A 23,301-nucleotide genomic window follows, 5' to 3' on the forward strand; every position below is an offset into this window, starting at 1 on the left:
CAATTTTTACATAAGGTTCACAGCCTCAGCCCTTGAAAAGACCAGCTCTCATGAGAGAGAGAAGGCTAGTACCCACAGAGCTGATAAACAAGAAGACGAGGCACATATCAGTACCCACCTCACCCTGTTTAACCTCTCTAATAGCTCCTATTATTTTTTGGACCTTAAATGTTCCCCACAGGCTCACATACTACTTGAACCTGATTCGTTCATAGTCTCCCTCTCTCCTCTCCTTCCCCATCTTCCCTCCCTCTCTGCTCTCCTCTCCTTCTTCCATCTCTACTCACCCCTACCACTCTCTCTTCCTCTCTTCTAGCTACCACAAAGTGAACAGATTATCCCTGCTCTGTGATTCAGCCATAATTTTCTGCCTGGTCACAGGCACAGGAGTCAAACAATAATCATGGATTCATCTGAAACCTCTGAAATCAAGAACCAAAATAAACCTCCTTATAAGTTGATTTCCAAGTTTTGACAAAGTGAAAAACTGACTAACACAGACCCCCATCACTCTCCATTGAACTTGAACCACTCCAGAGGACCAATCTTAAGACCTTTAAGGTCTGCTCTGCTCTATCTGTGTTGTGGCTTCCTCCTTAATTCCACTTTTGCGCATTGCAGCCCCTCAGTGGAGACTGAGCTGAACTATGCCACATTGCCAGACTTTTTTCAAGTTCTTCCTTTCACTGCCTTCTTAGAAGACAGTCTTTCATTCTCTAAGAAACTCTTCATCACACTCCTTTCCAGCAAGGGGAACTGACATCTCACTTCTGTCAGTGTTTGAGCACCCACCCATCAGCATCATCCTGGCAGGAATCTATCCTCCTCTGGACCAGGAGCAGCTAACCTGAATACAGTCTGCTTACATGTCCTAGGACAGGGCTCAGTATGTAGTGACTGCTCCACACACACAGCTCAGCAAATCTCAGAATGAACAGCAGCTCAAAACTCCCAGCCAGGTCCTTTGAAGTTGCAGTGAAGTCCCCAAGCTAGACACCAGCACTGTGAAGGTAGGACAATCAAAATCTTTCTCTTCACTCTCATGACTTCTGTAGTCTTCTTCCATCCCCTCCCTCCCCTGCTTAACTTTCAGCATGGGAACTTGAGAGTCAACATCAAGTATGAGAAGGCAAAGGAAATCACAATCTTAAAGGTGGCAGCCCAGAAATGTTAAGCTTGAAAACTGCCTAGGGATTCAATTTCACAGATTTGGCAAAGAAGATGCAAATATATATTTAAATCCAATGCAAAATCACTGATGACTTTTTTGCTCATAGTGGTACCTGGTGAGGCTGGATGTCCATAGATGCCAGAGCTTGCCCTCCCGTGTGTCACTCCCTCCACAGTGCCTAAAACCCACAAAGAAGAGCCCCCAGGGAGATGACCCCCTGAGAATTCCTGGGAGATACATCTAGTGTGAGGTTTTCTGAAGACAAGCCTATGAGAAACAAGCTTTCTTCAAGAAGGAGATGGCCCAGCATGAGCTCTGGGAGGTGGGGGAGGAACTGGGGTGACAGACAGAAGGGGGCCTTTGTGTCCTGGGAACTCAAATTCACCTCATGGAGTGGATGCTATGGGTTGCACCTCCCAAGGCAGGGGACAGGATGATAGTACTGAATCTCCAGGAGAGAAATCCAGACTGACTTTAGGGGATAGAGAAGGAGAAATGGGGCTCTTCCAGGATCTCTGGGGTGCCTAGGTAGACTGCACATCAGAGAGAGGTGAAGCTTAGATTCAGTACTAGACAGAATCACTTAGGGAAATTACTTCCTGTCTTGGAGTCTGTGTGCCCCAGATCCACAGATCTCATGTTTGGGGGCAAGTAGACATGCATTTGCTTGGCTTTGGCAAAGCGCCCAAGCTGGCAGGGAAGCCACCTGGGCTCACAGCCAAGCAGGGCATGCTGTGGTTTTTCTGGTGACGTAGCACAACAGAATCACTCAAATGGGCTCACAAGAGAGCTCAGCCAACAGTGAGAAAACTGGTGCAAAGGTCTGTACTCCCCTGATTGTGGCTGCACTCCAGTGCACAGCATAGACAATAGCCTGTTTCAGCACTTAGGACAGCTCTTGTAGGGGCTACAGAGAAAGGACATGCGATTATACCTAATGCAGTGCTCCTGGGAATGTGAGCTGAACTAGATGGCAGCACACACCCAACAGGGAAAGGAGAGTATAGTGCCTCTCTTAGGACCTAGCTGGAGCATATCTCTAACCAGCCTTTGGTTTGCCCTTTCATTTTCTTGGTCTGAGATGTGGTTGTGTTAAAAACCTAGGCTGGCTTCAATCCAGTAATCTTCCCGTCTCTACTTCCTGAGTGCTGGGATTACAAGTGTGTCTCACCCAACAATTTTAACAGTACAGGAAGGACATGATTATAATTATCAAGCACTAACTACAGTCAGGTCAATTAACTATTGTTGCAGGACTATACATTAATCATTGTGGTCATTCTCATTTCACAAGCAATGAAACTCAGAGTGGCTAAGAGACCTGCATAAAGTCACACAGCAAGGAAAGCCATGCCACTGACTTATCCAGTGTTGTGGTAGGGGAATATGGTGATTCTAATCCTTAGGTTTTGACCACTTTGTAAAACATGAGGAAGAATCTTTTACTGCAGATTGTATACTGCTATGTACATAGCAGAGCCGCTATGCCTGTAGGGAGTCATTGTGAAATCTCACAAGGAAGAGCACTCCTGTTTGGATGCAGTGAAACATCTGACCATTTTCATATGTATAAAGAGAAGGAAAGAGAAGGGCATTACCCATTTACCTCTGTGCCTTTTGGAATACATTAGCAAGCTCTCCTTGTTCCTCCAGAGACAGGACACTGTCTCTAGCAGCTGAATTGTAGTCTACCTTCTCAAATTGGACCCTTTCTACTCTGAGTCCCTTTCTTGACTCCAGAAGGTAATATTTGTGCTCTGAATATCAAGATGTAGAGTCACCCCTCTTGACCACTCATGTTAACTCCATAGCAGGAACACAGCCAGGCATAGTTAATCCAAACACTGCTCCCCCATGCCTGAAGTCACTGGCTTAAGATGGGAAAGTAGCTTCTTGGTGATCAGAGCTTTCAGACATCCATTGACATTAACAAAGATGTTTATATCCCTCTTGAGGTTGCTGGCTGGGGGTTATGGCAGAAAGAAAGAGGAATATGGTACATATATAGGTCTTTCTGACTGAATCATCACCCAAACACCTCCAGCCATGTGTTCATTCTAGACTTCCAAGCATGTGAACAGGTAGAACCTCCTTGCCCTAGTATCTCAGCCTTCTTTCCAATCAAAAGCAGGCAAACACACTTCCTCTCTAGATATTGGTTCTTGATGGCTTTTTTTGCACTCTAAGTTTAACTTTCCAGGCCATATAATTCCTATGACCCTTGTCTTAGCATGGGTTTCTATTGCTGTGAAGAGGCACCATGGCCAAGGCAACTCTTATAAAAGAAAACCATTTAATTGGGGCTGGCTTACAGTTCAGAGGTTTAGTCCATTGTCATAATGGTGGGACATGGCAGTATGCAAGCAGACATGATGCTGGAGGAAGAGCTGAGAGTTCTACATCTTGATCCACAGGCAGCAGGCATCTGTGGTTCACACTGAGCTTAGCTTGAGCATAGGAGACCACAAAGCCTACCCCCAAAGTGACACACTTTCTCCAACAAGGCTACACGTACTCTAACAAAATCACATCTCCTCATAGTGTCACTCCCTATGAGTGCCATTTTCTTTCAAATCACCACAATATCCATGACACATTTTCTCACCTGTCAGTGGGGAGAAGTCTGGATCTTTCTCTCTGCAAGCCCTAATCTCCAGCCAGAGGTCCAACACCAACCTTCTCCACAATAACCACACAGCCCACAGCCTCCTACAGCTACTGCAAATAGGCAAAGATGACTTCAGCATGGACTTACTAAAGCTCCTTTCCCTCCACCATTGCCCCTGGAGAGAAATTAAGGAATATGCATACCTGAAGATCCATGATACTAATTCTGTCAGCTTCTATTACAAAGAATGAGACTAATAGAATATAAATGTGTACCTTCAATTTAAAGGAAAACCATAAGTAAATAACACCATGAGTTGTTAGCTAATTATGGAGACAGGCATGCCTGGATTGTGAAACCCACAAACAACTCTCATTACCTTGCAGAATGACCCAGGGTGCGTATCTTGACCTTTCTGGGATCCTTTATCTGTAAGGTAATAACAATACACCTGGCAGTTCCACTTTTGAACTAACAGAATGGTTTAGGCTCTGCTCTGAGCATCTGGAGGGTCTGTGAGATAATGGGCCATACCAGAAAAATCAAGGCTTAGCTTCTATTGAAGATCTCACTTTTAGTGATAGTGTCGCAAGTGACTGTTACTAATTTAGGTCCATAGGACATATGTGGCCTGGAAAGTTAAATTTAGAGTACAAAAAACCTTATTAAGAAGCTTGAAGTAGTAATCTTTAGTTTCTTTCCATATTGTGACAGAAGCACATGTTCAGAAGCCTCTAGGAATGGAAGGTTATATAGTAGAGAAATGAGCCTGGCAAGGGGCAGAGCGCATGACTGTACCCGACCTGGGAAGGAGTCACTTGGTGACAGTGATAAACGATTAGGAGGACAAGGGCCCAATAATGACAAATTGTCCAGTAATTTTGGTAGAAACAAGGAATATTTGTTTTTGTGGTATATATTAACTGTACAAAATAATGTGTGTGGGGACTGGAAAGAGGGCTCAGTGGTTAAAAGCAGATACTGCTCTTAAATAGTTCAATTCCCAGCACTCACATCAGACAGCTTACAACTGCCTGGAGCTGGTGCCTTCTTCTGGACTCTATAGGTAACTGCACTCACACAAAGATACACATAATTAAAAATAAAGTCAATTTTAAAAATAATAGGTATGACCATGAAATTTTCACACATGTATATAATGAACTTGGTTGTATTTACTCCCAATTACCCTCTCCCCTCCAATCTCCTGCCGCTCTCCTTCTTACTCTCAAATAGCTCCCCTTTCAAGTTTTGCATCAATTTTAAAAAATTATATTTTGTGTATGACAAAAAACCATGGTACTTGTCTCTGAATCTGGATTATTTTTCTCATGCTAATCTTCGGTCCCATCATTTTTCTGCAGAATATATGGTTTTGTTCTTAAATAAGCTGAATAAAACTTCACTGAGTATACACACCACCTTTTCCTTATCCATTCAGCCATCAGTGGGCACTTGGGCTGATCTTGTGCCATGACTATTGAGAACAACACTATAGTAAACACAGATGTGCAGGTGTCTGTGCTGTGTGATCACTGGTGTTTTTATGTGGTTTCTCTTTTTGCTTATTTGTTTTGCTTTGTTCTTTTTTCCCTTACGTTTGTGAATATTATTGAAGAGATTTGTAAGAGCCAAAATACTGTATCTAAGATCTGAACTTTACCCAAGACCTACCTAACTCTGCCTAGAAATATTGTATTTTCTTCCTGCTTTGATTACTTCTTAAAAGTATGTAGGTCAAATTTATTTAAAGCCAAAAATAAGGACCAAAGCAGGCCCAACAAATGCCAGTTTGGATAAGGGGTGTTTTATTTCACCACACACCTGTACACTACCAGCCTGTGAGTTACCAGCTTCCAGGCCCGATCAGGCAGGCTATAGAGTCCTTGCTACACCCCCACCCAGCCAGCTCTGCTGAATCACCCTGCATCCAGCAAAGACCCATGTGATACAGACAGCCTGGGATGGGATTTGTATGTCATTCCCCAGGGGCAATTGGATGTTTCTGTCAGTTCCTGTTTCCTGAATCTTACAAGCTCTGCAAATTGAGATCAGCACACGCCATTGCTGCCTGCCTTGTTCTGTGACACACACTGCAGAGCTTCTGGACTTCATCATACCACTGGGGACAAAAGGTATTAATTGAAACCACATGTATTAGCTGTCCCCAGGCCCCTGACGGGCACACCGGTGATCCATACACAGTACCTTTATTCTGCCACTACCATCAAACACCCAGATGGATAAGGCACTTCAGTTTTTCACCCCTTTCCCTGGACACATTTCTGAACTCTGGCCACAAGCCCTACCCCTTCAGCTTCTAAAAAGAGGAGGGAAAACCCTTTCAGGGCGTATTCATTCCTTTTTCATTACAATAGTAAAAATACCATGATCAAGGCAGCTCATAGAAGGAGTAGTTTATTTGGTCTTATGGCTCCAGAGATAGAGTCTATCATGGAAGTGAGGAATGGTGACCAGCAACAGGCATGACACCAAAAAGCTGGCTGATCCATCTACAATCACAAATGTGAAGCAGAGAGACCAACTAGAAGTGAGACAAGTACCTAGTGATGTACTGCCTTCAATAAAGCTGCACCACTTTCCCAGACAGTGCCACCAACTGGGAACCAAGTGTTCAAATAGTGGTACCTATAGGAGCTACTTCTCATTCAAACCACTGCACAACGGAGCTAGGGTGTGTTTAGCAAGGGGAGCGGGCATGTGTCAGATTGCTAAATAACATTTTACTCTCCTTTTAAGTGTCAGCAAAATAATAATAAATGAATAAGAAATAAGCATAGCATGTAAAGTAGGGTAAGGGGCATCCAAGAGGGAAACTGAGCTGGATTACTGGGGGTTAAAGAGTTTATTAGAAGAGTTAATAATATAATGCTACAGGCAAACAGACAGGGAAGCAATAGCATGGCCAGGACTCTGAGGAACGTTCAGGCCCCAGCACCAGAGACAAATAGCATGGTTCTCTCTCTCTCTCTCTCTCTCTCTCTCTCTCTCTCTCTCTCTCTCTCTCTCTGTGTGTGTGTGTGTGTGTGTGTGTGTGTGTGTGTGTGTGTGTGTCTGAAGAGTAGAATCAGCCATCATGGCAGAGGAGGGATCATCTCCTTATAGTTCTCTGTGGATGTAGGGTTGTTCACACCAAGAGCCCAGAGGCTCTCTGACTCCCAGACAGGAGCAGGGAATGGGTAGGAGGCAGTTACTTCACATTGTAGGTGAAACCCTGGTACCAGGAAGTCTGTTAGCCAGGGCCTTACAGACAGTGTCTCACTAGGGTACCTGTTGGCATCTAAAATGAGGATGCTGCTGCATGGATTCTAAAGTTACATTCTTACAGTGTGGAAATGCACACCTGATGTCCCACACTGAGGAGATTAAATTAAGAGCACCTTGAATTCAGGGCCAACCTGGGCTCAAAGTGAGATCCTATCTCAAGAAAAGCATAAAATCATCAAATGAGCCTCTTTTGTAACAAAACTTTTAAAATGCAAACCAGATAATTAATATGTGGCCTGAAGTTGATAATGCTCTGCAAATCTCACATCTCCAATTGGCAGGTTCCAGGCTGCACTACTCACTTGCTTTGGTAGCGCCTGTGTCCTCAGCACAGAATACAGCCCAAGCCCTCAGAGAAATGCATGACTCTGTAAAGAGTGGATGGGCTTCTCAGGGTGCTGTGACCACCTTCCATGCCTGGGCAGATCAGTGGGTTGTAATAAGGAAGGAGTAAAGAGACAGCTCTCACCTCAAAGACATAAAAAAGACAGTTTATTCTACAGCCAAATATGAGTGCCTGTGGCTTGGGGTTATAAACTCAGGTTTCCCCAATTATCATGCTCCAGTGAGGTAGGAAATTTGATTTTTTTAAAAATAGGAACAGTAAAAAATAAAATTCTAAAGTAACAGACGTTTTAAATATATTGTTGCATATGCCAGCTGCTATTAGCCTTAGATACTGTCTGATACCTTAGATTGGTGAAAACTAGGATTCTGCTCATACATTGTAAGGCTTTACCTAACAGTCACAAAACAAGTTAGTTCATGCACAAAGGAGGGCAGCAAATGGTCATTAATAGGAGATAAGGATGCCTCAAGATAATTTACCACTGGACTTGCAATATTCTAAGCTCTCCAAACCACTAAAGGTCTAAATAGTCTCCCTACCTTTGCAAACACAGCCCCTTTTGGGGCATTCTCATTCACAAGCTAAATAACCTGTGAATAACTAATATAACTAAATAACTAATTTTTTAATAGAAGAGGACATAGGAGATTGCTATATGTGATACTTTAAATAATGTTCTCCAGAGTCTCAGGAATTAGAATGTTGGGTCCCTACTTGGTGGAACTGTTTGAGGAGGCTTAGGAGGTGTAGTCTTTTTGAAGGTCACGGTGTGTCACTGGAAGTGGGATTTGAGCTTTAAAAGCCTCACCATCATTCCCAGTGTACATTCTGTGCTTGGGTTTTGTGGTTCAAGATGGAGCTTCCAGCTCCTCCAGCTGATGGATAAAAGGGTAGGTTATTGAATCTACACAATCTAGAATGATACCAAATTCAGAAGCCAGACAGATAATAATTGAATCTCTGGCTTTTGAAAATGCTAATGCACAATACAGAAGGATAATTCAGCTGTTAAAGGCAAGATCAGCAACCTTGGAGGAATGGAGCTGAGATACAATTAATATTGAATCTTATGACCACGATGATACTTGGATAGGAGAGATGATTTCCAGAGGTTTGAAGAAAAATAGTAATGTGAGATGTTTCAAATGTGGTTAAAAAAAAGTCACCAAAAAAAGGGACTGTAAACAGAGCAGTCCTAGAAACAACGTTTTTTCAAAGAATAATCCCAACAGAATGCCCCTCCCTTCTGGAATATGCAGAAGATGTGGTAAAGGTAAACACTGGAGTAAAGAATGTGGATCAACAAGGGATAGACAAGGTAATCCTTTGCCTTTGCTGTTGGGAAATGTCCTGAGGTGCCTCTCACAGGCCCCCATGACAAATTTGGTTCAGTCCTTTCCTGCCATCATGGAAGAAACCCCTTCACAGAGCAATTAAGGAACCTAATGCCTGTTGTAAGAAACCACACTATTCTGGATGATAGAACAGCTTTAGAAAATAAAACAAAAATTTAAGGAGAAACCATAAATCAAATTTGATAAAGATTAGATTTAGAACCTCCCCAAAGTCAGGGTTGGGGAAGGGCTTTGTTTTTGTCTTTTAGGAGAATGAAAACTAAGGAATCTGAAGAACACTGGATAAATGAGACATCTGAAGAAAAAGGACAAATCATCCAGAAAAAAAAATGTCCCAAGAAAAAAAGTAAATTGGCCTATTGGTATATCACTTATCTAACAGGATAATGTAGCTGGAGAATTTCTCTCCAGCTCCTGCTGCCAAGTTCTGAGAGTCCCAGAGTCCACTTATAAAATAAACACACAGACTTTTATATTATTTAAACTGCTTGGCCATTAGCTCAGGCCTATCATTGTCTAGTTCTTACTCTTGTATTTAGCCCATTTTTATTAATCTTTACTTTGCCAGGTGGCTCGTGGCTTACCAGTACTTTACATCTTCTTTGTCCTGGCGGCGGCTCCAGGCAGTCTCTCTTTCCTTCCTCCATCCTCAGTTCTCCTCTCTCCTTGTCCCACCTATACTTCCTGCCTGGTCACTGGCCAATCAGTGCTTTGTTTATATAGAACGATATCCACAGTAGGATAATATTTCTTAAGTCTTCCTAAGTGTTTGTTTCTGTTGTTTTCTACAGGCATATAATGCAAATGGTCTTTATGTAGTCCCAGTTCAATTAAAAATTAAAGCTAGCTTTAGTGTTGGAGCATGGTTCTCTCCTTCTCTAAACTCAAGCATGCTTATTAAAAGGAAAATCCAAAATCTCTGTATCATGTCAGAAGAGCCATCTGATATGGGACAGAATAATATAGGACCAATATTAAGGGACTTTTCTATTGTCACTAATCTCATAATTCTTTGGTTCTATTTTGACTCTTTAAAATTTTTCTTAAGGTATGAATTTTATATCAAAATTTATAAGATATATATTTTTTAAACTTTTGTCATGATAGTATTGGTCATATAGAGTACTAACTAATCCTAGAAAAAAAAAGGCTTCATCTAGCTTCCTGTACACAATTTCAGGTTTGAGTCTCTCTAAGTTTTCTGCAGGGAACCATGTCCATGCTTAACAGCGACTTTGACGTCTCCAAAAAAATGATGGGGCCCCACAACAATGATTCCATTAGGATGATGATAATACCACTAAGCTGACAAATACCACCCAAAGATTGGCTTTGGACTATAAACTGCTCAGGACAATTTTCAGATGGCTAAATGAGATGATTCAGCCTCACAGACTACTCAAGCAATGACTTAAGACAAGCCCTGTATTTTCCCATTATTCAGAGACTTGACAATAAATGATACAGCTAACTCTCCCAGAACTTGACAATTAATCCCAAAATTTTCTTTTCAGGATCCCCTAAAGATGCCTTTGCCCCCAGACAGCAGGAAATAATTTTACGAATATTAACACCCACATTCCCAAGAGGTAAAGTAGGTAGTTTTTGGTCTTTCAATGGGTTATGAATGATTGTGATTGTTTAGGATGGTTGGCTACAATTGTTATTTTAATGTTATTGTTAATGGTTAGGAAAAAGACTAAACAAAAGAGATTAGATTTGGGGTTCTTGTTTAAAAAAAGATATAGATATAAGATAAAAGGTAGATTATTGAATCTACTCTGAAAAAAATATAGAAATGATGGATAAAGGCTAGATTATTGAATCTACTCTGAAAAGAAAAAAATAAGAATATGGATATGATAAGATAAAAAGGTAGATTATTGAATCTACTTTTAAAAGACTACTAATTTTAAATATTTTACATTGGATTGGATTTTTCTATATTGTATACATATTATGTATATTGATACAAATTTGAGATTGATTTTGTTAGAAAATACTGTACATATATTTCTAATCTTGTTCAAGTTATTGTACCTATACAGTTTATTTAACAATGTAATGTAATTTTCTAGTCCTTGAAAGTTATTACCAACTATTTAGGATAATAAAGAAATGCAGGTTAGTAGTTAGTCATTACAATTGAACTTGTAGTCATATTAGGTGTGTTTTCAAGGTCAAACATATATTTCAGATAGACAGGTCATCTTCAAAAACACTTCAGAGATCTACGGAATATGGCATTTAAGATGTTTCCATAACATAATTATTTTTCTTTTTTTTTTTTTTATGACAATGAGGCATGTCTGCTCCTGGCAGCACCAATCTACTTCAGAAAACATGATGAGTACTGAAGAAACTCCTTATGGAGTTTATTTTCTTTGTGGCAAAAGTTAGCCATTGGGCAAGAAAGTGCCCTTACGTTGACTGCTGACAGTATGCTGTCCAAAATGGATAAGCAGGACACAAAAGAAAGGACTGCTGATCCTTGCCAAGACAAGGCAGGCAGGAAAGCTCTTTAGAAAATCTTGCTTCACAGATGAATCTGTCAGATATGCTAAGCCTATAGGCCAAAGATGGATGCCCTAATGTTGCAGAGAAACCTCAGGTGACTCTCCAGGCAGGCAGCTGTTTCTGTCATTCCTTACATTTTTTGAAAGTCACTTGTTTGCACTTCCTGTTTAACTAGTTAATATTATTTCCTTCTCAGGTCTCTGAGGGCGTTGAAGTTTACATAGTTATAGTTATAGTTTTCCTTAATAATAAATTCAGAAAAGAAACTTACTGAAGAGTGTAAAGTGTATAAGTTTGAAAGACATCAAAAGGTAGTTTTTGGTTTGTAATACAAGTTAGGATAGAAAGCAAATTAGGTACATTTTGGACTCACCAAAATAGGATAGATAATGGAATATTTTTGCTGAATTTGTCAAATGCAAATGGACTAGACATTGTTGATGTATTTATTGCCTGTGTATGTTGTATATAGTAATTATATTTATTTTATATTGTTTTTCTTATACTAGTTATATTTTCTATTTTATTTTAGACAAAAAGGGGAAATGTGATATTTTATTTTATTTGTGTTCTAACAAATAAAGTTTACCAGGGGATCAGAGGAAAAAGCCAGGCACTATATTTAATATAGAGGTAGTAGTAGCACACACCTTTAATCCTATTACTTGGGAGGCAGAGATCGGTCTGGATCTCTGTGAGTTCAAGGCCACACTGGGCACAGAGCCAGACACGGTAGCACACACTTTTAATCCCAGCACTTGAGATCTCATGTCTTTACTTGGGAAGAACACAGACCTTTAATCCCAGGAAGTGATGGCAGGAAGCAGAAAGGTATATAAGGCATGAGGACCAAGAACTAGAGGCCTTTTACGCAGTTCAGCTGAGATCCCTTCTGGGTGAGGACTGAGAGGCGTTCAGTTTGAGGAAACAGGATCAGCTGAGAAGTTGGGGAGGTAAGGTTGGCTGTGGCTTGTTCTGTCTCTCTGGTCTCTCAGTTTTCACCCCAATATCTGGCACCATTTTTTTAAATTATAAGACCTTTTAAGATTCATATTACATCCAGCCACCTACTGCTTGCTGCCATGCTGTTCTGCCATGCTGGACTCTAACTCTCTGAACTGGTATGCCCAAACAAACCCTTTCTTCTCTAAGTTGTCTTGCTCATGGTGTTTTATCATAACAATAAGAAAAGTAGTAACTAATACTATATATATATGTATGTATATATATATGCATGGATGTATGTATATGTGTGTGTGTATTTTTATTTTTCTTTTCTTTCAAATCTCCAAATTGAGGAGAGTGTGGAACATCCCTCTCTTGCTGTCAGGTCCAGGTGAATAATGCTCTCTGCAGAAAATGAAAGCCACTAGAGATATCAACTTTTCTTCTAAAAACATGGTAGGATTTCAAGAACCTTACCTGTGCATCTTATTTGGAGAAATCAGATATGAAGGTGTCACTCCAGAGCAGAAAGCTGAGACTCAGTGTGTAATTTAACATATTGCCATTTAATGGTCCCTGCACTGTAGTAACCAAAGTTGCTTCAGATGTTGGTGGGAGATTTGTCATTCTGGGTCTATGAGGACATACAGAGCAGGGTCCTCAGAATCCACAATTACAGGAAGCATTAACAGAAAATAACCCTTTGTTATTTTAAAGCAGGGAGATTCACAGTCCCCCTAGGATCTAGCTTATCCTGATTGACAGAAAATCTATTTGGAAACATCTATTTGGAATTTAAAACAGGAATACCTGCAGCTCTATGATTTTCTTTCTCTGAAATGTTTGCAATTTCTTTCACACATCTTCACTTTTGTATGTGCAAGTGGAAAGCATGTGAGAAAGCACAGATTATGTAAGAGCAATGAAATCAGCATGAGAACACACCAACACAAGAACACGGCAAAGGCGTCTTCATGTGTTTCTACTTTAATGATTGACAACTCATGGAAGGTCCACACTGTAGAGGAACAGATGGCCTAAAGAGAGAATAAAGCATATTTTATTGGTTAAAGAGAATAATCCCTCAAATACATTATAAAGAAGAGAAAGTCAACATGAAGAATAAAAACTATACCCAACTTATTTGTGACATGTTCAATTTCTTTCATCAATGTTTTGTGGCTTTAGTGTTGTAGATCTCTGGTTTCCTTGGCTAAATTTATTTTACTTTATTGTAATTTTAAAGAATATGGAGTTTTTTTAAATTTTGTGTGTGTGTGTGTGTGTGTGTGTGTGTATGTGTACATGCCACAGCACACGTGCAGAGGTCAGACAACAACCTGTGGGAATCTGTTCTCTCCTCCCATTACCTGAGTGTTCAGGAAACTAAACTATCATCAGACTTGACAGCAAGGTCCTCTACCTACTGAGCCATCTCACCAACATAAACTTATTGTATTTTTAACAGTGTTGATGCATAAGGTTATTTTCTTGTGGTATTGTGTGGATGCTTCATTCTTAGTGTGAAAAAACACTACTGATTTTGGTATGTTGATTTTGTATTATGCCACTTTACTGAATTTGTTACCTGTTCTAACAGTGTTTTTCTGGAGTCTTTAGGATTGTTATCAGCAAGCACACACTTTCACATCTCACAGGTTGCATTACTAGTTCTTGCTAGCTGCTCTAGCTAGTATTTCTAACATCGGAAAGGGTGAGAGAGGCCAGGCTTCCTTGTTCCTCATCACAGAGAATACATTTTCTACTAGCCACTGTGGAACATGATATTGGCTGTGCATTTATCAATATTTGGTCTCCATTGTATCTAAAGATACCCCTTCCATTCCAAAACCATTCCACTGGTTAAGTTTGCTGTTGTTGGGGGAGGAGTATGTATTTATATTATAGAAAATTTCACAGTTTTTAATAATATTTTATATTGATTCTTTGAGAATTTCATACAATATACAATGTATTTTTATTATATTCACCTACACTCTCCCCTCCTCCTATCCCAGAAAAGCATTCCTACATGTGTTCTCCCCAATGTTGTGCTTATTTATTTTCAATTTATAGTTAGTGCTATCTGTGTATGCACGAGTGTAGGACTACCCACTGGAGCACAGGTAGCCTACCAGTGACTGTAACACCAAAGAAAAAATGACTCTTCTTCCTCCTCAGTAGCCATAAATTGCCAATAGTTTTTTCAGATGGGCCCAGGTCCTCATGTTCTCCTCCTCTAACCATGCTAGCATATTGAGTGTCTTGATCCTATGCAGTGCAACAGCCATGTCATGTCCAGAAAATAGCATTCCACAGTACTCCTCTCCAGCCTCTGGCTCTTGGCTGGGGACTGCTGTAGATGTTCTGTTTAGGACTGAGCACTCACAGTCACTTATTCTCAGTACTTTGACCAGGCATGAGTTTCTGCATTAACCACTGCCTGCTTTAAAAATAAACTTCTCTGCCCAAAGTTGAAAGCTGACCAGATTTATAACTATAAATATGTCAGTGGCAGTGAATGGTCCCTGTGATAGGTATTATTGTTTGTCCACCTAACTATATTTGGAATTAACTAAAACCCAAGCTGCTGGGTATAACCATGAGGTATTTTTCTTGATTGGATCAGCTGAAGTGGGCCACACCTTCTGGTGGCAGCCTATATAAAAGACATGGAAGAAGGAAGTGTTTGCTCCTTGCCTGCTTGTATTTGCTCTCACTGGCAAGTCCATTCCTTCACTGTATTAGAATCCACTCTTCAGGATTCTGATGTATACTGAAGACCAGTTGAGACATCCAACCTCCTGGACTGAACAACTATTGAATACTTTGACATCCCATTAGCAGATAGCATTGTTGGAATTGTTGACCATAGCCTTTAAGGCACTCTAATAAATCCCATTTTTCTGTAGAGAGATCATTCTATAAGTTCTGTGTCTCTAGAGGACCCTGGATAATACAGCTCACTCACACATAGAAAGGCAGCACTAATTGGATTTTATAAAAACATTCTTTGCATTTGAAAACAAGAAGAGGACATGAAGTTGAGGAGGGGACATGACCATGTAAAAACAGGATTATGGCCTATGACCTCCCCACTATTTCCTAAAACTTCTAAGAGTAGATTTTAACATACAGACCCTTTCTCATAAAACAAAACACCGATAATAAAAAGGATACATTTTAAATATTCTGAACATACAAGAAACTGAGTAGATGATGGAAGGATATGTGACCTATTTTGTTTTAATCTTCTTTACAATTTTGTGGCCATATATCAATACATTGCATTGCACCCTGTAAATATAATTATTTAACAAAATAACAATTTTAAGAGGAAACAAAGAAAAATTAGAAGTCAAGCTTCCTTCTCTGCTTAAGAATCCACTTGCCCACCCATCTGTTCTTTCATTTATTCCTCCCTATTTCTAGTTATCCATGCCTCCATCTTTTCATTCATCCACCATGGTGTGATAAAAGTTAGACTAGAAAACAAATGAATCCTTTGCTTGGAAGGTTAGCTGAGAGATTTCACCCAGAGGCCAAGAAATATGATGTAAAGGGAGGCTGCAACTGGGATAGAGCTATGGTTCATTTACAAAAAATTATGGTACATCTCATCTTTAAAAAGGCTTCATCTTCACAGGGCTACTGCTGAGGACCATATCTGGGTCCTACCACAGCCAGGGACTGTGCTGATGTCTGTGGCTCCTGATACCATGTCAGGGGTCTGGATCACCACCTGGGGACACTCTGCAATGGGGACCATGCCGATCTTAATGGCTTGCACTATCACCATGGGCCATGTCTGGGTCTGCGGCCCAGCAGCATCTAGGGTCTGAGTTGACGTCCATGGCTCCTGTTGTCACAGGAGGCTGTGCAGATGCCCAGGGTCTGGACAGCTACCTGAGACTATGTTGGTGCCTGAGGGCCTTGCTGCCACTGGAGCCATACTGATCTGGGTGGCCTGTGTTGCCACAGGGGCCATAGTGATGTCCAGTCCCAAGCTGCTGCCAAGGGCCATGTCTGGGGTCCATGTTCCTGTTGTAACTGGGGTCTGTGATGACATCCATGGCTCGTGTTACCACAGGAGGGTCATAGGAACCATGCCTGTTGAAAATCCAAGGGCCAAAGCCGGGCGTTGGTGGCGCACGCCTTTAATCCCAGCACTTGGGAGGCAGAGCCAGGTGGATCTCTGTGAGTTCAAGGCCAGCCTGGGCTACCAAGTGAGTTCCAGGAGAGGCGCAAAGCTACACAGAGAAACCCTGTCTCAAAAAACCAAAAAAAAAAAAAAAAAAAAAAAAGAAAAGAAAAGAAAATCCAAGGGCCATGCTGAGCCCACCCTGCCCCTCAATGGCCTTGGAATAGCTGGCCCTGGTCCTCAATAGACACTGCAGCAGGAAAGCTGGTGCTACCCCCCATGGAAGAACTGGCCCCTGCACTCATCACAGGTGGTGAGAGAGCTGGCATGGGCCTAGGAGAGCAGGCTCTGCCCTTTGCCTGAGGGGGATGATCCCAGTGGCCCCGACAGACCAGCTCAGCTACCACCCAGACCCATATCCTGGGCCTTGGGTTGGTCCACCCTGAGATCTGCCCATCTATGACCTGCTGGAGTGCATGAAAGGACTGGTCCTGATGCATGATAGCCACAGGATCTCCATGACTCAGGGCAACTTGGAGAGGAGTTTCGGTGAGGGTCTAGTGATGATGGTGTGCTAGAAGCCTTGAACCAGACCATTACAATGAACATTTTGGGGGTGGGGCTGATTGGACAAAAGAGTGTACTTCGTGACACACAGCAGCTCCTGATGCCACTAGGGTGAATGAAGAGGTGTTGCAAAGACAGAGGACTGAGGTGTTTGTTTGTTTTAAATTAATTTGGGGGGCATGCTTTGGGAGTGAATATGGAGAGGCTGGGAGGTGGGCAGAATTGGGATGCATGATGTACAATTCCCAAAGAATCAATAAAAAATTATGTTAAAAAATTTTAAAAAGGGGAGCGACTACATAACCCAAGATGGAAGCCAATTCTCACTTTGAAGAAGCACAATCCCAGTGGAAATGAAAAATTTTGTCTCCACTCTTACCAAGCATTGCAAGGGATAAGTCCACACAACAGGAGACTGAAGATGTGAAGGCAATACAGACTCCATCTTAGGAAAGGGCCACCATCTTAGACCACCTGCTGTGCTCAGTTCCAGGAAGGACCTCAGGAATGTGCCATGACAACTCGAACAGATACAGGGCAGTATGCTCCTGCAGACATTCTGTCTGTGGTTTATGACCATTAAAGATATCCAGATAATCTTGCTGAGCAGCCCAGATAATCCTGCTCAGTAAGTTGTTGTTCCCCACCAAAAGTCCAACCCAATAGTTTCAAATTCTATACCAATAGTTTCAAAAATCCTCTTGCCCCATATCCCTTCTACCCAATCCCAAGTTGCCAAAGCATGTAATTTCCCAGCTTGTGGTTTTTCCCTATAGAAACTCTCTACACCTGGGCCCGCCACCACTGCAGCATTTTCCTCCATCTGCAGTATGATGGCCCAGGTTTGAACCTGACAATAAAAGGATCCTTATGTGCTTGCATTGGAAATTGGCTCCTTGGTGGTCTCTGAGGCTTTCTCAAAATGGGTACAACAAGGGAGCCCACCACAGTGTTAGAGCAGCTGTGATGAAAGGACCAGAATCAGCACAAAATATGCCAATTTGCCCCAGAGGGACAAAGGACAGCCTCTGGACAGAGAGGAGACAGATATGACTCATAGACAAATGGCAGTTTACAAAGGGAAAGGGGGAAACCCTGTGTTAGGATGAGTTGGTTAATTTTGATTGGGCATGTTAATTAGGTGAGCCAAAACAGGGTTTTTGTTTTTGTTTTTTTCAAGACAGGGTTTCTCTGTGTAGCTTTGTGCCTTTCCTGGATCTCACTCTGTAGACCAGGCTGGCCTCAAATTCACAAAGATCCACCTGGTTCTGCCTCCCGAGTGCTGGGATTAAAGTCGTGTGCCACCACCACCCGTCAAAACAGGGTTTTTGATTGCTGGACTTCAATACTTTGATAGCTGGACCTTGGTAGTGAGCCTCAGGCAGAGGAAGTGGCCAAATAAGGGGATAGAACTTTGGGGCTACTTTTTGGAATGCAATCTAATGGCTTAGTTAGAGGGTCAAAGGCAAACCCTGTTGGTGACATATTCGCCATGCTCAGGCCTGTGCTTGCCATATTTGAGTGTGCTAGAACACTTCAGATGAGTCTCAGCTCTTCTGAGGTTCCCTCCCAAACTCTAGCCTCCCTGCTTCTTCTCCAGCCATGGAGGCAGTGACCTGACCGTGTAGCCCCTGCTCCTGCAGTTTCTCTGGATCCTGCCTAGGTCATGTGGGTAGACCCCCACACAAACCTCTTCAGATCTGCTGCTGGGTCACTGCAGTGGCTTCAGCTGAGTCTTCATCAACAGGACTCTCACATACCTGGCCGACAGCTGGGACCTGGGGCTGAGAAGATGAGCAATAAACAGAGTTCCCTCTCTCCCTGTTCCAAGTTCCCTGTCTGATGGGGAAATGGAAATGAGGCAGAAGTCTCCTGCACAGGCTCCCAGGTCATGTCTGCAAACACACACAGCCTCAGCCTCAGGGAAGGAAGAGGCTCTGCTGTGAACTAAGTTGCCGGGTCAGAGGATTGTTGTCTCAGGGGAGAGACTTCTCTGTCTTGGAAAGCTGAAACAAATGTCCTCTGAGGACAAAGGAGGGTGGGGAGGAAGCCTCCGAGAGACACAATGCATTAAAGTGAAGAGGTCAAAGCAGCAAAGGTAACTGCTCACAGCCGGGGACTCACACTGGACACCATGACAAGTTACTCACTTTTTTACTCTGCTGATTACAAACAGTGCTTCACGTTGCCCTTGATTATACTGGATTTTCATTGCCATTGCAAACACATGAGAAACTTCTGGTTTGAGTGTCACCATCCAAGGTAACTGGGGTCCATGGTTTCTGCTCATTATGATGAGGCAGAACATCACTATGGAAGGGCATAGCTGTGAAAAGCTGCTCATCTCCCAGTGGCCAGGAAGCAGAGAGATAGAGAGGGGCTATGATGAGCCCATAGGACAAGCTGCCCCCATCAGTCTCTCTCCTCCAACCAGTTTCCATCATTTCCCAGTAACACCATCAAATTATGAATCCATCAGTAGATTCTGCCCTCCTGAATCATCCCTGGGAATACCACAGACACACCCAGAAGTGTCTTTTAATACAAGTAAGTTGATAGTTGAGATTAATCATGGCATACCTAGCAAACACTCTTGAATCAACATTACAGCTACTTTAGGTGTGCACATGTGTGCATGTGTAAACTATTATGACAAGCAGCAAATTGGTAATTGCAGCCATCTAAGAACATGCACAGAGCAGATTTGCAGGATTAATGACTGAAAAAAGTTAAATTTAGGTAATACCTAAATTTTTGTTTTGTTTTCTTTATTTTCAAATCACTACCTTACCCAGCCCTCAATATTAGGGATCTCCAGCTTGAGGCCCCATTCCAAACTCCGCCCTCAGCAGCGCCAAGCAAAGGCCCCTCCCCCCAGAGCTGCTCTCTCTAGACCTCACCACTCAGAAAGCCCAACAAGGGTCAGTCCACCCCAGGGCTGCTCAAGACTATGCCTACAGGGTTTTTAAGACCTGATCACCAGACCTGCTGTGTGATTTTCTCTCCTGCCTTTCTGAGAGTTACTTGGGAGTTGCTTTGCTCTGTTTATTAAACCTGAACTTATTAATTCAGCTTGGTTGGCTTATTATATCAGTGGAAAATACCCAATAATCAGGGATCCAATACTTACCACTCATATTCTACCCACAGGGTATGTGTGTTGGTGCCTATGGACACTATAAGAGGGTGTTGCATTCTCTGGGTCTGGCATTGCAGATGGTTGTGAGCCGCCATGTGGGTGCTGGGACTTGAACTTGGGTCCTCTGTAAAAGCAGCCAGTGCTCTTAACCACTGAGCCATTTTTCCAGGCCCCAACCCTGGTATTCTTTAGACTATGTCTCAAATTTAAAAATTAAAAGCACCAACAAAGAATTCAGTTCTGATAAGCAGTTAACTGAACTCAGCCCCTGAGCAACCTCAGGCTGGGGAAGTGTTTGTGCTCCATCTACACTTTGTCCTAATGCCCTGAGAGAAAGCATTACAGTTTTCAGATTATTTTTCCCATAAGTCATTTAATAATATTTTCTGCTCCTAACGACTATTATGACAAGCAGCAAATTGGTAATTGCAGCCATCTAAGAACATGCACAGGGCAGATTTGCAGGATTAATGACCGAAAAAGTTAAATTTAGGTAATGCCTCCCAGTTGGCAATCAGTCCTGCACTCAGGTCTAGTTGAATTTGCCTCCAGGGAGGGAAAAAAGGCAAGTAAAGCTACTAATGTGGAGGGTCTGAGTAAATTTCTCTGAAGCTCTCTGACTCATGTTCTCTCTCTCTCTCTCTCTCTCTCTCTCTCTCTCTCTCTCTCTCTCTCCCTCCCTCCTTCCCTCCCTTTCTTCCTCCTTTCTCCATCTCTTATTTCTTCCCCCTTCCCATTCTCTTCCTCTCCTCTATCCATCTCTCTTCCTCTCCTCTCCCTCTCTCCATCCCTCTCCCTCCTTCTCTTCTCCCTCTGCCACTATTCCATGTATGGTGATTATTCTTATACAGTCTGTATAGATAAAAAGAGACGGTTGTTGGGGTCAAGGCTGAGTCAAGCAGCTTCCACAGAGCTGTATCTTCCATGGCAGCCAGATGCTAAAAATCCTCATGGGAGGTGGAAGTTGCTATGAAAATGGCCTTTGAAAATGTCCAGCGGATGCTGGAATAGCTTCTGATCCTTCAGCAAAGCACCAGCATTTTGGTTTGTATTTAGAAGCTACTTTGCACATTAAACAAAAAGATTCCAATGCAAAGTCACCCTGCTCAGCCAGGGGCTGGCACAGCAAGGGGGCTGTTGCAGATTACCCCAGAAAAAGGAATTTGATGGTTTCTTTCCAGACCCCCAGTCTTGCCAAACTGATAGGAGTCACTGGTGGAGCAGCTCACTGTGTTTACACTTCTTTCCTTCTTCCTCTCCTTCCCTCCTCCCCTCCAGCCCCCAGTCTGCTCCAAATGTAAGTTAACAATATATAAAAAAGCATCATCAGTCAATTCAGTGTCAAAGACCAGGGAGTTATCTCTTTGGCAGCATCTTCCGCTGAGAGGGTGGCTTTGACTGGGGAAGCAGTTATCTGATACAGGTCCAAGAAGAAGGACTGTACTACTTCAACAAAGATAAGAAGAAAAAGAAGAAGGAGAGGAGAGGACTTGCTGCCTACATCTGGAAATGTAGCTGTTGGGTGTACAGGGCAACATCGCTGCCTTCCCACCTATCCAGACTGCAACTGCAAAGCCCTGGGTAAGTTGAATCTGTCACCCTTGAGAACTGAACCCTGTGACATGGCTGTATGTTAGAAAGTTACCACAAACACTGGACTGTTTACAGCTTTGGCTTTAACTTTTTTGAAACAAAATGGTTTTTAAAGACTATTCTAATAGGACAAAAAGGGAGGGCCCACATGGTCTTGACTGTCAAAAATTAGATTGAGAGACAATTAAGGTCGTCGGGCTCAGCTCTTGTGAGTCTGCAGGGATGCTTCCCAGAGATGACTGAGTGTGGAACAGCGCCTGAGTGGGAAAGACCCACCCCAGTGTGAGCAGCGCCATCCCGCAGGGTCCAGCGGAAGCAGGAAGGTGATATGCACAGGTGTGCCCTCTCTTTCGTTCTTTCTGGGTCTGGTTTACCATGAGCTGAGCCACCCAGCTCCACCACACTCCCTACCACCCTGCCTTGCTTCTCCATAGGTCCAACCGCAAAGGAGCCAAGTGGCCACAGATGAAAATTCCTGAAACTGTGGCTAAAATAGATTCCCTCTCCTAAAGTTGTTTTTCTCAGGAATTTTGTCACTGCAAAGAAAAACTGACTCATGAAGGGCACATCTCTGAGCCACAGACTTAAACTTAAGTCCAAATTTTATCTTGATCTGCTACAAGTGCTTTGTCCAAGTTAGTCTTGTTGAGCCACAGTGCCATGCTGCTATATATTATGGACATTTTTTTGAGTTCTACCCAGCTCTGACCATTTTGAACTATTTCAGAGGCTTAGTTAATTTAAGCATAATGCCAAAATATGCAAAGAGTATACACAAATTTAAGTAGAAAAGTAGTTTACACCTTTCACTACTAAAAGTCCAGTAACCAATGAAGAGGACAGTAAGGAGTGAGGACAAAGCTAGAAGGCCCTTAGGACACCAGCACAATGACAGAAGCCATCTGAACTGTCATTAGTGTAAGTGCAAATGTATTAAACTCTCCTGTCCAAATGTACAGCTGGAACAGCACACAAGTTACAGTGGCCGAGAGATATTCCACTATACTGGCTAGTTTTATGTCTACAAGCTAGAGTCACTGGAGAGGAGGAAGTCTCAACTGAGAAAATGCCTCAATAACATCAAGCTACAACCAGACTTGTAGGGTATTTTCTTAATTAGTGATTGGTAGGGGAGGGCCCAGCCCATTGTGGGTGGGGCCACCCCTGAGCTGGTTGTCCTGGGTTCTAAAAGAAAATAGACTGAGCAAGCCATGGAGAGAAAGCCAATAAGAAGTATCTCCTTAGGGCTTCCTGCATCAGCTCCTGCCTCCAGGTCTCTGACCTGCATGAGTTCCTTGCAGTCACTGTTTTGATGATGAACTGTCATATGAAACAGTGAGCAGAATAAATCCTTTCTTCTCCAAGTTGCTTTTGGTCATGGTATTTCATCACAGCAGTAGTAACCCCAACTAAGACAGATACCTACAAAGGCTCCTGCTAGATCCAAAGACACAAGAGGGCTGATGGTGAAATGAAGTGAAAAGATGTTTCTTAGGAACCAAAGGGAGCAGAGCCATACTTCAAACAAAACCAACCCTAAGTCAAAAAGTTTATGAGACAGAGAAGAACACAGCATACTAATAAAAGGTTACATGTACCTAGAAACATTGCAATTAAAGTGTGCACAC

This window comes from Peromyscus leucopus, chromosome 1, assembly GCF_004664715.2.
Source record: "Peromyscus leucopus breed LL Stock chromosome 1, UCI_PerLeu_2.1, whole genome shotgun sequence".
NCBI lineage: Eukaryota > Metazoa > Chordata > Mammalia > Rodentia > Cricetidae > Peromyscus > Peromyscus leucopus.